At 38.1% G+C, this 18,055-nt stretch overlaps 2 long non-coding RNA genes across 3 annotated transcripts; one reads left to right on the top strand and one right to left on the bottom strand.

The window, feature by feature from the left end:
- The first annotated feature begins 9,420 nt into the window (after positions 1 to 9,420).
- On the top strand, positions 9,421 to 10,246 carry LOC129741655 (uncharacterized). 2 transcript variants are annotated; one of them, XR_008736465.1, is made up of 4 exons: positions 9,421 to 9,570; positions 9,663 to 9,778; positions 9,843 to 9,989; positions 10,072 to 10,246. It is a non-coding gene; the product is annotated as an uncharacterized LOC129741655 (long non-coding RNA). The 2 variants fall into 2 exon arrangements; XR_008736464.1 differs by having other exon boundaries at positions 9,442 to 9,778.
- A 647-nt stretch (positions 10,247 to 10,893) lies between these two features.
- LOC129741656 (uncharacterized) lies at positions 10,894 to 11,691 on the bottom strand. The gene is made up of 3 exons (XR_008736466.1): positions 11,517 to 11,691; positions 11,276 to 11,456; positions 10,894 to 11,219 (listed from the first exon to the last, which is right to left on the bottom strand). It is a non-coding gene; the product is annotated as an uncharacterized LOC129741656 (long non-coding RNA).
- Between the last annotated feature and the right edge of the window lie 6,364 nt (positions 11,692 to 18,055).

The raw sequence follows: 18,055 nt of genomic DNA on the forward strand, positions 1-18,055 counted from the left end.
TTCAGATAACTTTCCATTTGTTTCACAATATTTCATTTCTTTGCTAATGATTTTGCTACTGTCAACAGTATCCGAAACGAAAATTCTAAATGATAAATGTTGCAAAATAGAACATTTTGATTCTTTCTGTAGCGTTTCATTATTGGAATTGTTTGGTTTTTTAGATTCTTTGTCGGTTTTAACTTTTACACTAAGTTTTCGATCGGAAAATATGTTTTATCAAGTTCAATGTATTAACCAGATTTAAGAATAAATAATATATAAGACTAAGTCATCAAAGTAGAACTATCATTTTCCTTGCTCAACCTGATTCATATTTCCAATTTAGATCCTGTAAATTCTCATTAATTTAGCACTTTTCATTGGCTTCGGGAATTCCCGGGATTTTTGAAGCGTTTCCCGGGATTCGGGAATCCCCGAATTTTTATAATTCCCGGGAATTCCCGACCGGGAAATCCCGGGTAGGACACTCTAATTCGGTTGAATTACAAAACATCTTAACATATTTGTTTTTCCTTTCAAAACCTATTGTTTCCTTGGGTTAAAGTTCAAAGGAATTTAATTGGAAGGACCCAAATGGGCCTGTAAGTAAATCAACTAAATGGTTTTTAATAAATGAAACATAGATATAATCAACAAATAGTTATATTTGGAACAAGTTACAAACAATGGATTTAGCACGAGGCTTGCCAAGTTCGACAGTTACGTTGAGTGCTGAAAAAAGCAAATTTACAACGGAAAGCTTAGCTGATATCATTCAGCAATATTCAAAAAATCGGATTCAAAGTAAAGTAATAAAAAAGTATTCATGTAAGATGCATGTAAAAGTTATTTAAGGTAATTGTTCGATAATTTTAGTAAAGACCCATAGAATTGAGTTTAAATGCTAAGATTTGATTCCGATATAATTCAGCGGGACAATTCGAGTAAACCGAAAGGAGGGAGATGTACAAAAAAAACAAGGACAAGTTCACGAAATCGAGTTGTTAATACTGAACATTTGATACGTTTTGAAAGTTAAACAGCGAGAAAATATGGACAATGGGTGCCAAGTTTAAAATGGTAAGACGAAGTTTACCGGGTCTGCTAGTTTATTATAGGAAATAATACCATTCGCATCGCAAAAAATTTCACTGCGCACTCATAACTGCGAAATTTGTCCGATCTGTCAAATCAGTATAAAATCTGACGGTTTTCTACACGCTAACCGCTTTTCAGTTAAACTTCATACGGATAACTCCGACTGCAAAACATAGCACGATATCCAACATTCAATGAATGATCGCTACCGTGTCGTCGAACTCTAAACTTATTTAAACAACTACAGGTTTTAATTTTTTTGGTGAATTTGTCCGCTGATTGAACCCATCGCAAACAGGTTTTTTTATTATTCATTTTTCCGTGATTTTGACCGCTGATTGACCAAGCTCAAGGCAAACACAATTTTTTGTTTTATAAATATTTGGTATACATGTTTGTTTGACAACTTTTTATTAAATCATCTTTCAATGTTTTCCGCTTGTTCATCTGATTTAATTTCAGTCGATAAATAATCCTTATGTAGAACAATGCTAATTTTTTTCTTGAATACTGTAATTTTTTTTACAGTGGTACCCTACGGGAGCCCAAATCAGCTATCGCAGAAATAGAAAAAAAGAGTGGATCAGCAATACTCTGTTCTGTATAAAAATCCATACAGTTTCGACAAAAGTGTCTCCACTTAGTTTTAACTTCGGGCGCTTTACGCAGAGCGTGAGCAAAAAGCTTTTATACATTTTGAGCTTTCAGGCAGTTAGTCGATTCTGTATAATTTGACATGGGGATGCCCATGCATTTTCAAAATGTTTATAAAAATGTAAAAATAAATGAAATTTCTCAAAATATCACAAAAAATAATTCTAGTGCGTAGAAATATAATCTTTATTGCCAATTTCAAATACGACAAGCCACCTCGGTGTCGGAATATCATTTCATATTTTTATTTCAGCAGCAAACCTCACATGGCTCAAATCGGAACTTTCAACGTCTGAAACTGATTAACGTCCATGTTGCGAACGTCAATGCCAAAAGGGAACGAAGGATCTGTAAAAAGAATTTAATTTAACTCGTTTCAATAGTAAAAATTGAATTTTTTTTTTTACAATACAAACTGATTATTGTACTGTACAATAATCAATTTGTAATGTAAAAAAATCTCAAAAAATTAAATTCTTAATTAATTAAATATTTCTAAACTAAAATGACTTAGCGCTGTCTATTGGAATTAAAATTACTATTCGGAAACATTTACAAAATTCAAAGCAATTACAAAACTTCTTAAGCGATCTATGAACGGTGACTTAAACTTTAGGATTGTTCTAGTGTAGCTTTACAAATTTGTTATCCTTTCTTGTTACCGCTGTAGAAGATCCACATGGAAGGACCAAATATGCGTAAGTCGAAAGTTATCCAGCAGCCAACCAGAATCGTTGGGATTTTAGTGAAGGCCATCGTCAGAACCAGTTTCTTCTTCCAAACTGATCGGACGGGAAGGATTATCGCGATCTTGGAAGCTTGCTCCGGCGGAACCATAATGCAATCTTGATAGTTGGAAAAGTTGTCCTGGCAAACAGCTTAAATTTGCTTTCATCCCATTTAAGTTTTCTTAAATTTTCATGCGGGTTCATGGCACTGCGGTTGGTATTTTCAAACGTTTATGCTACAATTCGAAAAAAGAAACTTGAATGAATGAAAGCAAAAAAAAATAAAAATTGTTTTCTTAAACAGGAGAAATCGAACAATTAGGTTTATCTACCAGTTGTAGTCAGAATATTGAAATTCTCGTAACTTACCAAACATTGAATATCCGGTACAACCAACACTGATCAGCTGTCTATCGACGTGAAGTTTTCCCGTCGGTCTTTGTAAATTGACCAAAGCGCCCTTTCCAAAGAGATTGATCTCCGAGGCATGTTGAGCTGTTGTCGGTACTTCTAGCCACACTTTTGGGTCGCCCTATTAAGAATAGAAAAAAGATGGTCGTGGGGCTCTTTCTTCCAGATACCCATCGGATGATAATCGTTGGCATCCACCCTAAAATCGAACAATTAGATACAAGAATCGTTAAATGTTGAGAAATGTACCTTTTACGAGTAAACAATAAAGATTACACCAACAAAAAACGATTGAAAATAGAAACCATCACAACACACGCGGTTTGTTTTCTTGTCTTTTCCGCAAAAAAGCTCACAATTTGCTTTGAACATCCCTTCTCAACAGATTCCAACAACAGCAAACTTTTTATACAGAGCTGAATAATCGAATTTTAGTTCGCATATGTATATTGGCAACCCAAAACTACTCAAAATTGAATTGGGGATATTCAAATTTTGAGCAACAACCGACTAGTTATTTTGAAGGTGTAATCACAATACATTTTATGAATAACTCAATTTTTCCGTGCAAGGAGCAGTGTTGCACTCAGCCGAAATAAAAACGTTAAATTCACCTAGATTTTCACGTAGGCGCTCTCTACGTGAATTTTTGCTCGACTTACGTGAATCACTTAGAAGCTAATACAAATTCACTTGATCCGTACGTGAAATTCATATGGCTGATCGCTGTCATAACGAAGACACATTCGATTTACGTGAAAATCGAGTGATCCGCCAAGCACAAAGGGATTTGGTGCATTCTATGTGACGTTCACGTAGCTCTGGATAACTTATTCACATAAAACCTATGTGACAGAATACACTACTCAAGATGGCGCGGATCCAACAGTTGGTGCTATCAGAAAGACAAATTCTAGGTGATGGAGAAGCTGATTTTCGTAAGAAGTTAAAATTAAGTTGTGAATTCGTTATTTATATTTTTTGTTTTTTATTTCAGAATTCGGAATTGGGGCAGCTAGGACAACCATGGCAATTGTTATGGAGGCAACCCAAATGCCGTCTTCGATGCGATACAATATGTAAGGTATGTGAAAAAAAGTGTCCAAAGTTTCAATCAAAAATAAAAAGTGCATCATGTATTAGAAAAATTAAATGTCCTGCAAAATCAACACATTTTTCGTTTATAAGATCCGAAAAAACCAACTACGTTTATATTTCAATAAAAGCTACGTGAATCGCATGTAGCAGAACGCATCCCTTTTCACATTCGACCTATGTTATTTTCACATACAACTCATATGAAAATTACGTGAATTCCGCTTGCTGCGCCAGCTCCGTTTGCTACCTGAAATTCACGTAGGTTTCACGTGATTTTCATGGTGGCAAAAATCCATGTACATTTTCACGTAGCGTTCATGTGAAGAATTTTTTCGGTGTGCGTATTTAGATTGGCAGGAGCACGTCCATAAACTACGAAACTAGGTGACTCCATATATTATGTCACATAATATAACAGTATTAGTATTTGAAATTCTATCTCAAATATTTTCATTATCGTTTTTGTCTTCAATGTTAATTGTTTACTTTAATTTACTGGATCATAATAAGAGACTGTTGACAATGACTGTTGATCGATTGAGATAAAAAAAAAATCTTGAAAAACTTGAATTCTAATTTATCTTAACTGTTTCTTGACTCGCGTACCTAGATAGGTTTGAGGAGTGAAATAAGTTATTAACATATATTTAATAATTTTAAAATGTGATGAATGTATTGATTGTGGGCAGAGTGGACACTGCACAGGATTGCGTAAGCTCGAACGAAGAGAACCCGGATGGAATTACGGATAAAGTAAAACTCGGAACACGCGGTTTTAACAGAGAAAACGATTTATAATTGTTGTCGATAGCAAGTACAAAACAAGAGTGAAAAACGTGGTCTCACCACTTTGACGTTTAACGTTCTACACTGATACAAATTAACGGGGCACAGTTGCCAGTTCAACACTCCTCCTCAACTGTGGAACCGTGTATCCCGGAAAGTCCGAGAAGTTCGGAGAACCGGCGATGCTTCATCGCCCCGAGCGGCTTCGTCAGGATGTCTGCTCTCATGGAATCGCTTGGACAATACACCAGGTCAATTGTCCCCTTCTCGCACAGATCCCTGATGAAACACTCCTTCGTCTCGATGTGTTTCGATCTCTTCGAAGTCCTCTCAGATCGAACAAAGCACAGACAGCCCTGGTTGTCCTCGTTTACGACTGTCGGCGCCGCTTGCTTGTCACCCATGTCTTCCAGGAGTCGACGCATCCAAATTACGTCTTGACATGTCTCTCCCAGCGCAACGTACTCGGCCTCCATGGTCGACAAGCTGACACAATCTTGTCTTCGGCTAGCCCACGAAACTGGTGCTCCACAGTAAAACACAACAAAACCAGTCGTAGACTTTCTCGTGCTCGTATCTCCGGCCCAGTCCGAGTCGGAATACGCTTCCAGCTTCTTCTCGCCTCCACCAAGTTTCAACTGCCAGTGTTTGGTGGACTTTAAGTACCGAATCACTCGTTTAGCCGCCGTCCAGTCACTTTCGGTTGGGTTGCTAAACTTCCGGCCCAATATACCAGCACTTGTAGCGATATCCGGCCTAGCGCACACCGAGATATACAATATTGCACCCACAACGCTTCTGTACAGAGTGCAATCTTTGATCTCTTCAGTCTTCAGGATATCCTTGAGATAGCCTTGGTCCATCGGTGTCTTAGCGCTTTTCGATTCCTGCATGCCCAGCCTCGCAATCAGCTTTTCGATGTATCTCTTTACACTGAGGCTGTACACACCTTCGTCGTCACGGACAATTTCCATGCCCAGGAAGAACTTCGCATTTCCGAGCATATTGATCTCGAAACTCTTCTTTAGTTGATTGTAGACTCGTAAGATCTCCTCCTCGCTCGAACATCCGACTAGGAAGTCGTCGACATATACCACCAAATAGATCTTCGTACCATTTCGTTCGGCTACAAACAAACACGGATCGGCGGAGCTGGCTACAAAGCCGATCTTCTTCAACACTTCGGAAAGCTTCTTATTCCAGCATCGGGCGGATTGGCGCAATCCGTAGATGCTTCGGCGTAACCGGCAAACTTTCTCCTCCTGGCCCTTCACTTCATATCCTGCTGGTTGGCGCATAAATATTTCCTCATCGATGTCGCCATACAGATATGCTGTTTTAACATCCAGATGCTTCAAGAACATCTTTTCTTTTCCAGCCAATGCAAGCAATGTTCTCAATGTTGCATGACGCGTAACCGGAGCGAAAACCTCGTCAAAATCTTCTCCATATCGCTGTACGTAGCCTTGCGCTACAATGCGCGCCTTGAAGCGAACTATCTCGCCGACTTCATTCTCTTTGGCCTTAAACACCCACCGACTCCCAACTACTTTCTTCCCAGCTGGCAGGTCGGTCAACTCCCAGGTACCGTTCTTCATGTGCGACTGAAATTCATCATTCATCGCCGTTTTCCAGAATTTGCATTCCAGAGTCTTCACTGCTTCACTGTAGGTTGCTGGTTCCTGAACTGATTGCACGGCAACTCCCACTACATAGTCTGACATGCGAGCGGGCAGTTTACCACGAGTACGCCGTGTCGGGGTTCCATTCTGCTTTTCTACAGATTCGCTGCTCAACGGTTCTTCCTTCAGGGCCAGGGGATCTGCATTCGTTGGAGTACTGTCAAGGTCAAAATACTGTTCAAGTTCACTTTGGTCACTGCCCTCGGAACAAACATCTTCATCTCGCGCTGGTTCTTCTATCGGTTGCTCATTTCCCGAAGCTCTGCTCGGAAATATCAATACATCGGTGCCTTGCTCCACGACGATCTCTTCGGGTGCACTCGTCGGAGCCACCTCCTCCTGGATCTCGAGGAATTTCGCATCTCGACTAATCTTCACCTGACCAGTTGTCAAATTCAAAAACCGATAAGCTTTCTGTTGTTCCGCATAGCCGATGAAAATCATCTTTTCGGCTGTACTATCAAGCTTACTACGCTTAACGCTGGGTATCTGTACCCACGCAGGGCATCCAAAAACACGCAAGTGACCCAAAGTTGGCTTTCTGCCATACCATCTCTCATACGGGGTCGTTTCCACAGAACGGGAAGGCAACCGGTTCTGTAAATATGCTGCGGTTACGACCGCCTCACCCCAAAACTTTTTCGGCAAATCGGCATCGAGGAGCATCGTCCGAGCCATCTCTTGTAGATATCTGTTGCGTCGTTCGGCGACGCCGTTCTGTTGGGGAGTATAGGCAGCGGTATACTGTGTCTTGATTCCCTCCTTGGCGAAGAAATTCTGGAGTCTTCGATTACAATATTCGCCTCCACTATCAGAACGTACGATACAAGGTTTTCTATTGAACAGATTTTCTACATACCTGACATACTCCATCATGCGCTCGACCGCCTCATCTTTCGTCTTCAGTAGATAGACGACAAGGAAACGACTGTAGTCATCTATAACAGTCATCAGGTACCTGCATCCTTCGGGAGTTGGGGTCTGCATTGGGCCACACAAATCCGTGTGCACCAGATCAAGGACCCTCGTTGATTTGCGTTCGGCTGCTTTCGGGATTGGCGCTCTGGCCAATTTTCCTTCTAAACACTTTTCACACGTCGACCGCATTCCACAATCAATCACTTTTAGTCCTACACCCAACTTTTCTCTATGGATTCTATCCACAGCAGCAGGCTCACGGTGGCCGAATCTTCTGTGCCATTGATGCTGACATAGCTCTGTGTGACGATTGCACTTCACATTGTTCGCTTTCTCCGCGATCACCAAGTGATACAAATTACCAGAGCGTCCCCCCACAGCAATAACTTTGCCCGAAATATCTCGAATTTCACACTGGGTTTTCCCAAACTCAACAATAAAACCCCTGGAGGTAAGCTTCGTCACAGAGAGCAGTCCACTGTTCAGCGATGGCACATAAATCACTTCCTTTAGGATTATGTTCACTGACACACCACTAGCATCAACACCATTCACTTGAATGTCACCACAACCAGCCGATTTCAAAGTGGACCCATCGGCCAACACAACATTCGGTGAAACACTCGGGTTCAACGAAATGAATGCACTTCTATCATTCGTCATGTGGCAGCTCGCGCCACTATCGATGATCCAGCTACGGTACTGGTCATCACCCACAAGAAAAAGAACCGCACTCGCGCTCTCGACACTTGCTAATTTAGCTTTAGGCCCGAAATTCTTTTTCTTTTCATCTTTCTGCTTTTGCTCAGACTTCCACTGCTGGCAATTCCGCATCAAGTGGTCCCCCCCGCAGCGATAACACTTTTTCACTACATCCCGGGACGGGAAACTCCTACCACCACTTCTCACAGCACTTTTCAAGGCCTGTGCCTGTTCGGTGGATTCACATGATCGCTCCTTCCGCCGCTGATACTCATCTAGCAGCCTCGACTTGACAAGTTCCACTGTCAACTCGGCCTCCGGGCGACTCTCGAGTGCAGTCACCAACGCATCAAAACTGTCCGGAAGGCCTCGCAAAATCATTGCGATTTGGAGCGATGCGTCCAACACTTGCCCGGCACTTTGCAGCTTCTCGAAAAGGCACTCTACTTCCAAGAGGTGCTTTTCCAAATCACCCCCCTCACTCAACTGGAGGTTGCACAATTTACGCAGTAGGGAAACTTTCGAACTAACACTAACTCGCTCGTGGTGGTTCCTTAGCCGATGCCACACATCATAAGCACTCGCGGCGTTTTGTACGAGACTGTACTGACTTTCCTCGATACATAACCCTATTGTTGCCCGTGCTTTTGTATCGTCTTTGTTCCACTGCACAGGGACAACTTCCGGCTCCAGGGAACCAATCACATACCACAGTTCTTCGCGAGTTAGAAGCATCTCCATACCAAACTTCCAGGAGAGCCAATTTTTATTGTTCAACTTGGACACTTTTCCGACGGCGGCGTCCATCTTCCTACTGCTGCTGCAAATGCACCCTTTTCGACCGAAATTAAATCCGCTGTTTTCTCGAACTTTCGCGCTCCGGAACACTTAACTTTCGCGAGCTACTCTGGGCCCATAACCTGTGGGCAGAGTGGACACTGCACAGGATTGCGTAAGCTCGAACGAAGAGAACCCGGATGGAATTACGGATAAAGTAAAACTCGGAACACGCGATTTTAACAGAGAAAACGATTTATAATTGTTGTCGATAGCAAGTACAAAACAAGAGTGAAAAACGTGGTCTCACCACTTTGACGTTTAACGTTCTACACTGATACAAATTAACGGGGCACAGTTGCCAGTTCAACATTGATAAGATCTTTAATCCTATTTGCCGCTGGAAGTGTTCGTGATATAATGCTGCTAGTTTCAATAAAACTTACACGGAAAAATTGAGTTATTCATAAAATGCGTTGCGGTTATACGTTCAGCATAACTAATCGGTTGTTGTTCATAATTTGCATATCTCCAATGCAATTTTGAGTAGTTTTGGGTTGCCAGTATACAGTTTTGAACTAAATCTCGATTATTCAGCTCTGTATAAAAAGTTTGCTGTTGTTGGAATTTTATTTGAAGGGATGTCGAAGCGAAAAAAAGAAAAATCATTTGAGCTTTCTGATGATGATGGAGTAACAGTCAAACATTTTTTTGATATTTGCGGTTAATTCGATGTAAAATCATCATCATCTGTCGCTTCTCGTCATTTGGGCTTTGGAAATTGGTGAGTTGATGTTAAAATTTGTTTGTTTTTGTTTCATTTCAGATTGGGTTTAGTAGAAGAAAAATCACCCGCTATCCGATAATGTGCATCAGGAAACATCGAAAAAGGCAAATCCCGCTCTGCATGGGCCGCCAGGCGCCGGACGGCTGGTTTATTGAGTAAGAATGAAGAATTCAATTCTGAAGAACAATAATCATTATTATAACTATGTTACATTTTTAGTGGCTGGAGCAGTCTCCGCGTCCGAGAAGTAGGATATGTCACACGCAGAACCATTCCCGATTCGATTACGCCGAAGAAAGTGGAAAGGTCACAGCAGAAAACGGCATCCGAATCCGGCAACAGCAAAAGTTAATAACATAGGAAAAGGTATGTCAAACAACATTAAACAAAGTGTCAAGACGCTTGAAATTTATTGCTATTTTCCCTATCTGATTTTTTTTAACTGCAGCACAGACGGTTCTTAAGATAAAGGAACAGGAAGGCAAAGCGCATGTACAGGACTAATACTGCAGAAACAGCTGGGAAACGAGCTGAACCAAGAGATGTTGGATCTGACCTTAAATATTCTTAGTGCCAATCCGGCCATCGTCTCAGTTGAATCTTCGATCGGTGTGCATCGAAAAGTTCTGCCACAGATAAACAGACAGGACACTCTGAGGAAAATCCGTTCAAATTTTCGCAAGCCGATTACACTGCCATCTGTTGCCGACATTGCCTACCAATCAATTTAGATTTATAAAAATGATCATGGTCACCTATGACAATTTGGCGTTTTGTTTTGAAGCGTTAACAACCGTTTTATCATTTACAGGAGAAAGTATTCGGTTATTTACATCTACTAAAAATATTAAAATATTACGATTTTTATCTTTTAGACTTGGCTGAAATAGCTTCACTGCTGCTTGCGGAAGGAAATTGAAAAGAATAAAAAAGAATTGTAATAATTATGGTGATGGTGATGGTAATTGAATCCAGAGATCCTCTACAAGGATTGAAGTTGACATTGGCATATTATAACCATCTCCCATCTGATATTCCGGACCTACAAAACAATATTGCTTCAAGTTATACGAAGAACAGTTGAAACTTTTGATTCATCTTCGGAAACGGAAAAGTAAGCAACCTTCCGTGTTCAAAAAATCAAACTGGAAACTGACAATTTTGCGAAACTTCTGGAAACTTCTGAATGTATTTAGCGATTTTTCAAAAATTTTAATTCCAAATCAACCAAAAACCACACAGGAAACATCACTTGATAGTAAAAATCTGATTTGGTACAATATAATGGTAACAATTTTTATTTAAAAAAATATTTATTATAGGAGATTTCTTCATTAGCTGACAATATACACTTCACGAATTGTTTATAACACCTTCTATCTTCGACCGTGAAAAGCATCCTGTGAATTGATTTGTAACTAAAAATCTTATATCTGGTTTCTGTATTCAGATCGTTGATCAAACTGAATATTCAAATATTTATCTCCAAAACTCATTCATCGATTTTAGGATGAAGCTTCATTGCTTTTGTTATGCTTCTGGTTGGACTCGGCTTGACGAATTAGGATATCACTATGGAAATTATATGAAAAGTGCCTGGAATGGAAAAAAAATGCTTAAATATCCCCCAACTTCTGATCGGGGAGCCAAACGTTTCAAAAAGTTTCGTCCAGGAGGGTAGGGATTTTCAATTTTGAGGTGCAGATAACTTTTGAGTCCACTGTAAGCTGAATGCAGATTTTCCAGGAAAACTCAGCGCACAACTCAACGATTCTAGGCTTCAATGATCGAACTACATATTATGTATATTTGATTCACCTGTCTTCATCAATCCTGAGAACGGTATGGAAATGTTATATTTCCGAAAATAAGATACCGTTAGATACTACTTACCGAAACAACTAACATCTCACGAACATCTTCTGTATTTTATAATTTATCGGAGCCCATGTTTTTTAAGTTTCGATTAGAAACCGGAAATTCAAATATCGCCATCCGATTTAAATCCACTTTTCAATTACTTTCTTTTCCATTTCACAAAGGATATTTGTTTTGAAGATGTTTTGGTCGTTAGGGGTAAGTAAACAAATATATCACAATAAACAGGGCTACCATGATGGAAAATTGTGATTTCCGCAAAACAAAGCAAAAAGTGAAGCAGAGCTATCTGGTGGTGACATTGCCTAGCTTCTCAGCTAGTTTTGCGAAGAATGAAAAAAGAGTGTCCTGTCTGTTTGTCTGTGGTTCTGCCATTCTACCGGCTTGAGGGAGCAACCGTCTCGGTCTGGTCAGTTCATCGGAACTGTTTGAAAAGGTATCTCAAAAATATTTCATGAATCATGTTTGTTCCTAATCAGACAAAATTTATAATTTCTATTCGACAAAGTTTTACCCAAGATTTTCGGTTAAATAAAAATCTTAGTTTCCCAGTATAATTAATTGTTACAATACAAATTGATTCTATTCTGCTATTGCAAAAGATTAAAAATAAGTTCTTTTTTCAGATTCTGATTTCCCTCCCGGCCTTAAGGTAACAGAAATGTGAATCGATACGGAAGGTCATGGAAATTTCAAGTTGAGCCATATAGGTTTGAGTTTCTGCCGAAAAAAAATATTTAAAATACAATATTTCGCTACCACGACGGTTGGTCTTATATTTTATGAACAATAATAAAGATTTTATTGCTACGCAAAATAAATTTTTATGATTTTTTTGAGAAATTTCATTAACTTTTCTGAAGAAAAATTGAAAATGCATGGGCATCCCCATGTCAAAATATACAGAATTGACTAACCGGCCGAAAGCTCGCAAATGTATAAAAGCTCTATAGACACGCTCTGAATAAAACGCCTAAACATAAAAGTGCGTGGAGACACTTTTCTTGAAACTGTATGAAATTTTATACAGAATAGAGTAGCTTTGTTTACCGTGTATAATTTTTTGGAAAAATATCCTCAGACCGTGTTTGTCGACTGGGTATTTTTTCATGCTCAAATGTGCGTGAGAAATGTCAAAAAACAACTGTAATGACCATTTCGCGTGAGCTTTCATTACGTCGTATGAAATATCTAGAAAATTCACAGAAACTTGCTTCAAAAGTTATCAAAACAATTTTAAAATTTGTATTTCACATATAAAATATGTTGCCCAGGCTACAAACATTCTAAATGGAAAGAAGTTGCTACTAGTTTAAGTAAATTTGTGTTTTATTTTTCGTAATAAAACTGTTTGTTTACATTTTGTTTCATACGACGTAATGAATGCTCGCGCGAGATTTTGGCATAATTCTGGACTGGACTAGAAAATTAACCTTAAAAGCGACCATGTTTTTAGACTTTTTTCCCCATCTTAATCCGTACACGAGAACAAGTGCGCGTGAGAAATGTCAACTTAAAAATCTTTTATTCGAAATAAAAATGGTTGAAAAACTGCACTGAATTTGGAATATTTCAAAAAGTATGTTTCAAATCCATTTCTCTTTGTTTCCGAATTTTTTTCACCTTTGACATTCAACCAAATTCTTTGATACAAAGTTTTGTTAAAACCATATTTCGAAAGTAATTAATTTACTAAATGAATCCATTCTTTAAAAAACGTTAATTTTGAATAGATAAGGGTCATTTTAATGTTCCTTAACCGATGCCCAGTAAATTAGAAATAATTTGGCTGTAACTAAACTTATATATCGATTTCAATGCTTTTCCACACCACCAAAACGAATTCTGAATAGTAAAAGAACAGTCCTATCTTGATGCAAACGAAAGTCAATTTTATTTTCTTGTCGTTTTATGGAATGTCAAATATGTCATTTAATGTTTTGATTTTGATGTGACGAATTCACGTTTGTTTTATTTTACCCATGGATAAAATCAATTACACGTGCGACATTCAAAAAATGGTTCCAAGTTTAACCAAAAACATAATTATGAAAAAATAACTTAACAACAGAACAGGAAAAGCTAAGCTATCCCGCATACGAAAAAACCATATCTCAAAAAGACATCACGATACATCAACGGTTGTTGAAAAAGTGAAGTTTTCTGTAAACGTTACTATTTCATCTTACTTTGGCTCGAAAACGTTTAAAACTATACTCTCACGTTCATGTTAAAAATTACGTTATAAGATAACGTGAATAATGGATATGAACGATTCGTTTTCATTTTTTTTAAGCGTAAAATTGATCTCGAACCGTTACCAAAAGCGTTCATACATGTTGACACCTGATGAACGTTGAGCAGAGATGCCAGGTGTTCCTTATTAAATAAAATGTCAGTACCCCTAAAGATTTTAAGGTTAAAATTTCATTTTCAGATGGATACTATGATGTGTATTGTAACTTAATTATTCATTGAAAAGTAAGTTTGAAATAAATTATGAATTTCACGATTAGGTTATTGAAACTATACGATTAGATTTTAATAGGTCACGCAAATAGAAATTTTGCTGCAGCATTTTTTACTTTTCAACATAAAAATGAGCACTTTTTGAAAAGATTTGTAATCATTTATGATAAAAATTCGTGCCGGAACCAAACAAAATCAACAAAGCTGTTGTTTCATAGCATGCTCAGTTTGGTGAAACTTGTAAACTTATCCAATTCAAAACTCTCTCAACGACTTTTAATTTTACAATTTTAAGAATGGTCATTCTAATGGAACAAAATTTGATGCCTGCTCACTGGTTGGTGATTTGATCAGATCAATTTGATATTCGAGCGCTTTTTTTGTTTTTTCTTCTGTTTTCCACCCCTGGGATTTTATCTTTTTCAAAATCTTGATCGAGATTTAAATCTACGCTGAAAATCATGTATGACAGTTAAACACAAAATTATCACAAATGGCACTAATCAGCATTCATGATATCAACTAAACAACACAAACTTTTAGTTGTATAAAATTGTTTTTATGAATTGATCTAGAACCAAAAAATTAAAACTTGAAAGTTCAATCAATCTGGCACCACTGGCCAGTTTGTTTTCTTTCGTTCCGCGAAATTTGCAATTTTTTTGTTGCAACCGCGTCGGGGATTGTTCCGGATCTTCTGGGTCAATCAGCATCGGATTCGATATCGTTTTTCAACGACGGTGATCACGGTCCGACCTTTCGTGAAAAAATAGGATCTTCTGTTCTAACAGTAAGTGCCTACACTGGCGCACCGGAAGTTTCATCCGCGTGGACTCTCGGCTACGGTAGCGTAAATTCCCAGACACTACAAGCGTTCGAATTCATGGAAATTAGGATAGAATTTTATCGAGGTAAACAAATCTGCGGGGAAACACCGGGCCACTGTTTGGAAAAACTTATTTCATAAAAAAACAAAATTGAATTTTTTTTTCTTTCAGGTTATGGTCTTTCCGCTTTGCCGCATCTCCGAAAAAAGGGTGCGGAACGATTTAATCTGCTTCTGGTCCGAATTCCGGAAGGCCATGGCGTTGACACTGCGGGCGGTGACGGCCATTTGCTTTGCTGTCGAACATCTATGCCATTTCTTCGCGTCCGGACATTCGTTTTTTGGGCATTATCGCACTGGATTTTGGATTCCCGAAATAAGTGAGGATTATGTAAAGTGATTAGGTTAAGGGAACCTAAGTGATATTAAGCTTCCAAAACAATATTTTAGAGAAAATGTATTTTTGTATTTTGTGATTGTGAAAAATATATAAAAAATATCTCTGAATTTAATGACATTTTAATACCTTAACCACAAGCGTATCCGGATCCTTCAGATGACTTTTTCTATAAATGTCTTTAAACAGTTATTAATAGTGGGGGTTATCTCAACAACTGTGCTACGAACAGTATTTTAAAAACTTACGATTTATTTAAAGCGTAACACAGTTCTGATTATCGTGAGCAAATCATCGGAAGCACGTTGTATAGAACCGTTTTATCGCTTCCAATTGCAACAATAACCATAATAGTTCGATATGCAGCATACTATTAAGAATAGCGTTTCGTAAACCATTAACATACAGTTTGCAGAAAAGTTTTTTCATACAACTGTTTTAACAGTTTTTAACAGTTACATAACCTAACAACATATTTAAAATACAATCATTTCGGAATTCACGATTCAGGCAATGGATTTTACAATTTCTATGATCGTTTGCTAAACGTTTTTTTACTCTTCATCAAATCGTCGTTTGATGATTTAAGAAATCGTCGGGTTATAATCTCCATTTATGCGGGATTCTTACTAAACAGACTCAGATCATTGAGATTGTTTGTCAAGAATCATCATTATTTCAACCAACGCACTTTGTTAAGCCTAGTCCACACTAGGCAACATGAACTGCGATTTCGGTTGATGAGACTTGTTTATGTTTACATGCTGGTTGCTGAAAGTCTCCCATACTTGTCGGGAGACTTGAGACATGCATCTCTTCGTCTAGTTAAAAATGAAAACATAAACAAAGTCTCAGCAACCGAAATCGCAGTAAAGTTGCCGAGTGTGGACTAGGCTTTAGAAATTGTACTAAATTTGCTGGAAAATGCATCATCTCGAAGCCAAAAATATTTTTTTCACAACTGCCTCTTCCAGTGGGCGGTGAAAGGGCTAGTTTGATATTCAAGTTTAGTTAGATATTTTGAAAAGAAGACATTTCTCGAATGTGACTAAATTTTTCAAAGAAAAGAAAGTTTTAGGATTTATTGGAGAAAAAAGTAAATAAAAATCTCACACCGGTTTTTTTTTTGTAGATGGTGACTTAACGGTATATTTCGTTGTTGCGATTATCATTAAGCTTCATCGTGCTTCATCTGTTAACAGAACATTGCTTACAAATTTTGTAAATATCACCTCTTCTTTTGTTTTATTCAGTTTTTGTAAACCTCTATAAATGCGGCAATTCGGCTAGGTGAAGGGTTTTTTAGAAACTCTAACTGAATCAGATTGTTCAACAACATTTTGTAAGAATTTCGTTCATTCAACTGATTTAATAATTCTAAACACACTCAATATACTGTAGTTTTGCAATATTCAATCAGTGGAATGTTTAAACGATATCATTTGTCGTTTTTTCAACAAGTCCTAGATCGTTTTATAACTATTTACAAATAATTGGGTTGTGTTGTTTGTCACAATATTTTTCTACTCGGGAAACTTGAACTTACCCTTGACGGAGGTTTCGGGGTTAACGAAATCTAGCAGTTCAAAGTGATTTCCACAAATGAATTCAAAGATTTCATAAAATGGTTATTTTTCAACCACAACGCAATAAGGAAGTGGTGCAGAAAATCTCAAGTTTTCATACAACTTTCATTTCTGATGAAGTCGATGTATTTTTTATAAGCTTTATGGTTGAATTCTAACCACATTGGGTTAATGCACTCCAATTCAAAAACGATTCTTCAGTGGTTTTCGAAATATATAGTGTTATTTTTTTTCTATCAAAAGTAGGTAATCAAAAACGACCGTGTTCATCGCGATGTAAAAAAAACGAATAGCACAATGCAAATATGTGTGTGATATATCGAGATTTTTCCTTTTGTGTATGTGGCCGTTAGTTTCACGATAACCCGTAGATAGCGCTGCGGAACAAGCGCCAAAATCAGCCTTCAGTGGTCAGTCTGGGTATCTGGTGTCTGCGATTTAAAGCTAATAGAAATTGATTTCAGGATGATCATCGAGATTTACTCGAGTAAATGTAGAGAAGTAGGTACCTATTTGTGTAATATTTTGAACTCTGAAAACGGTGTTTTGATTTCGACACGGAAGGCCGATTTTTATTTATTGAAGAAAAATATTTTGAAAATTTTAACAGTTTTGTCGTTTGTACCGTCGCTAAATGGTGTTATTTTAACGTGTTTAGTGTAGAGTGCAAAAATAGTCAGCATTGAGAAGTGAACCAGCGGAAGAAGAACGATGAGCTTCGCAGATGCTGCTCCTGATGGAGCAGCATCTAAAATTACAAGGCCCCCTAACCTTCAAACTGGGAATGAATCAGCATTACGAGATGATTCTATGGAATGTACCGAGTTACAACAATCAGCAAACAGGAACCAGGACAACAATTATTTAAACACAAATAGGACTACAGAAAGGCATGGACAGGAAAGAGCAACAAAAACCTTTAAAAACTACGAGTACAAACCAAGTGATGGACGACCATACAGAGTACAAATAGAAAACACAGATATTGAGAAAACGAAGACACTCAATCGCTTGAAAATTGGAGAAATCCTACATCAGAATGGTTTCGATAAATCAATCGAGGACATCCGAAAGACTGGTAGGAATAAGGTGACGGTATACGTAGGAAACTGGAGAGATGCAAACCGTCTAGCTGCATGCAAAAATCTTCAACTGAAGAACTTCAAGGCATACATTCCGAAACAATTCGTGACAATGACTGGTGTGATTTCGGGGATTCCCATAGACATGGATGATGGAATAAAAGATAACATCCAAAGCCACATAGAAATTGAAT

Source organism: Uranotaenia lowii, chromosome 2 (assembly GCF_029784155.1).
Source record: "Uranotaenia lowii strain MFRU-FL chromosome 2, ASM2978415v1, whole genome shotgun sequence".
Lineage (NCBI taxonomy): Eukaryota > Metazoa > Arthropoda > Insecta > Diptera > Culicidae > Uranotaenia > Uranotaenia lowii.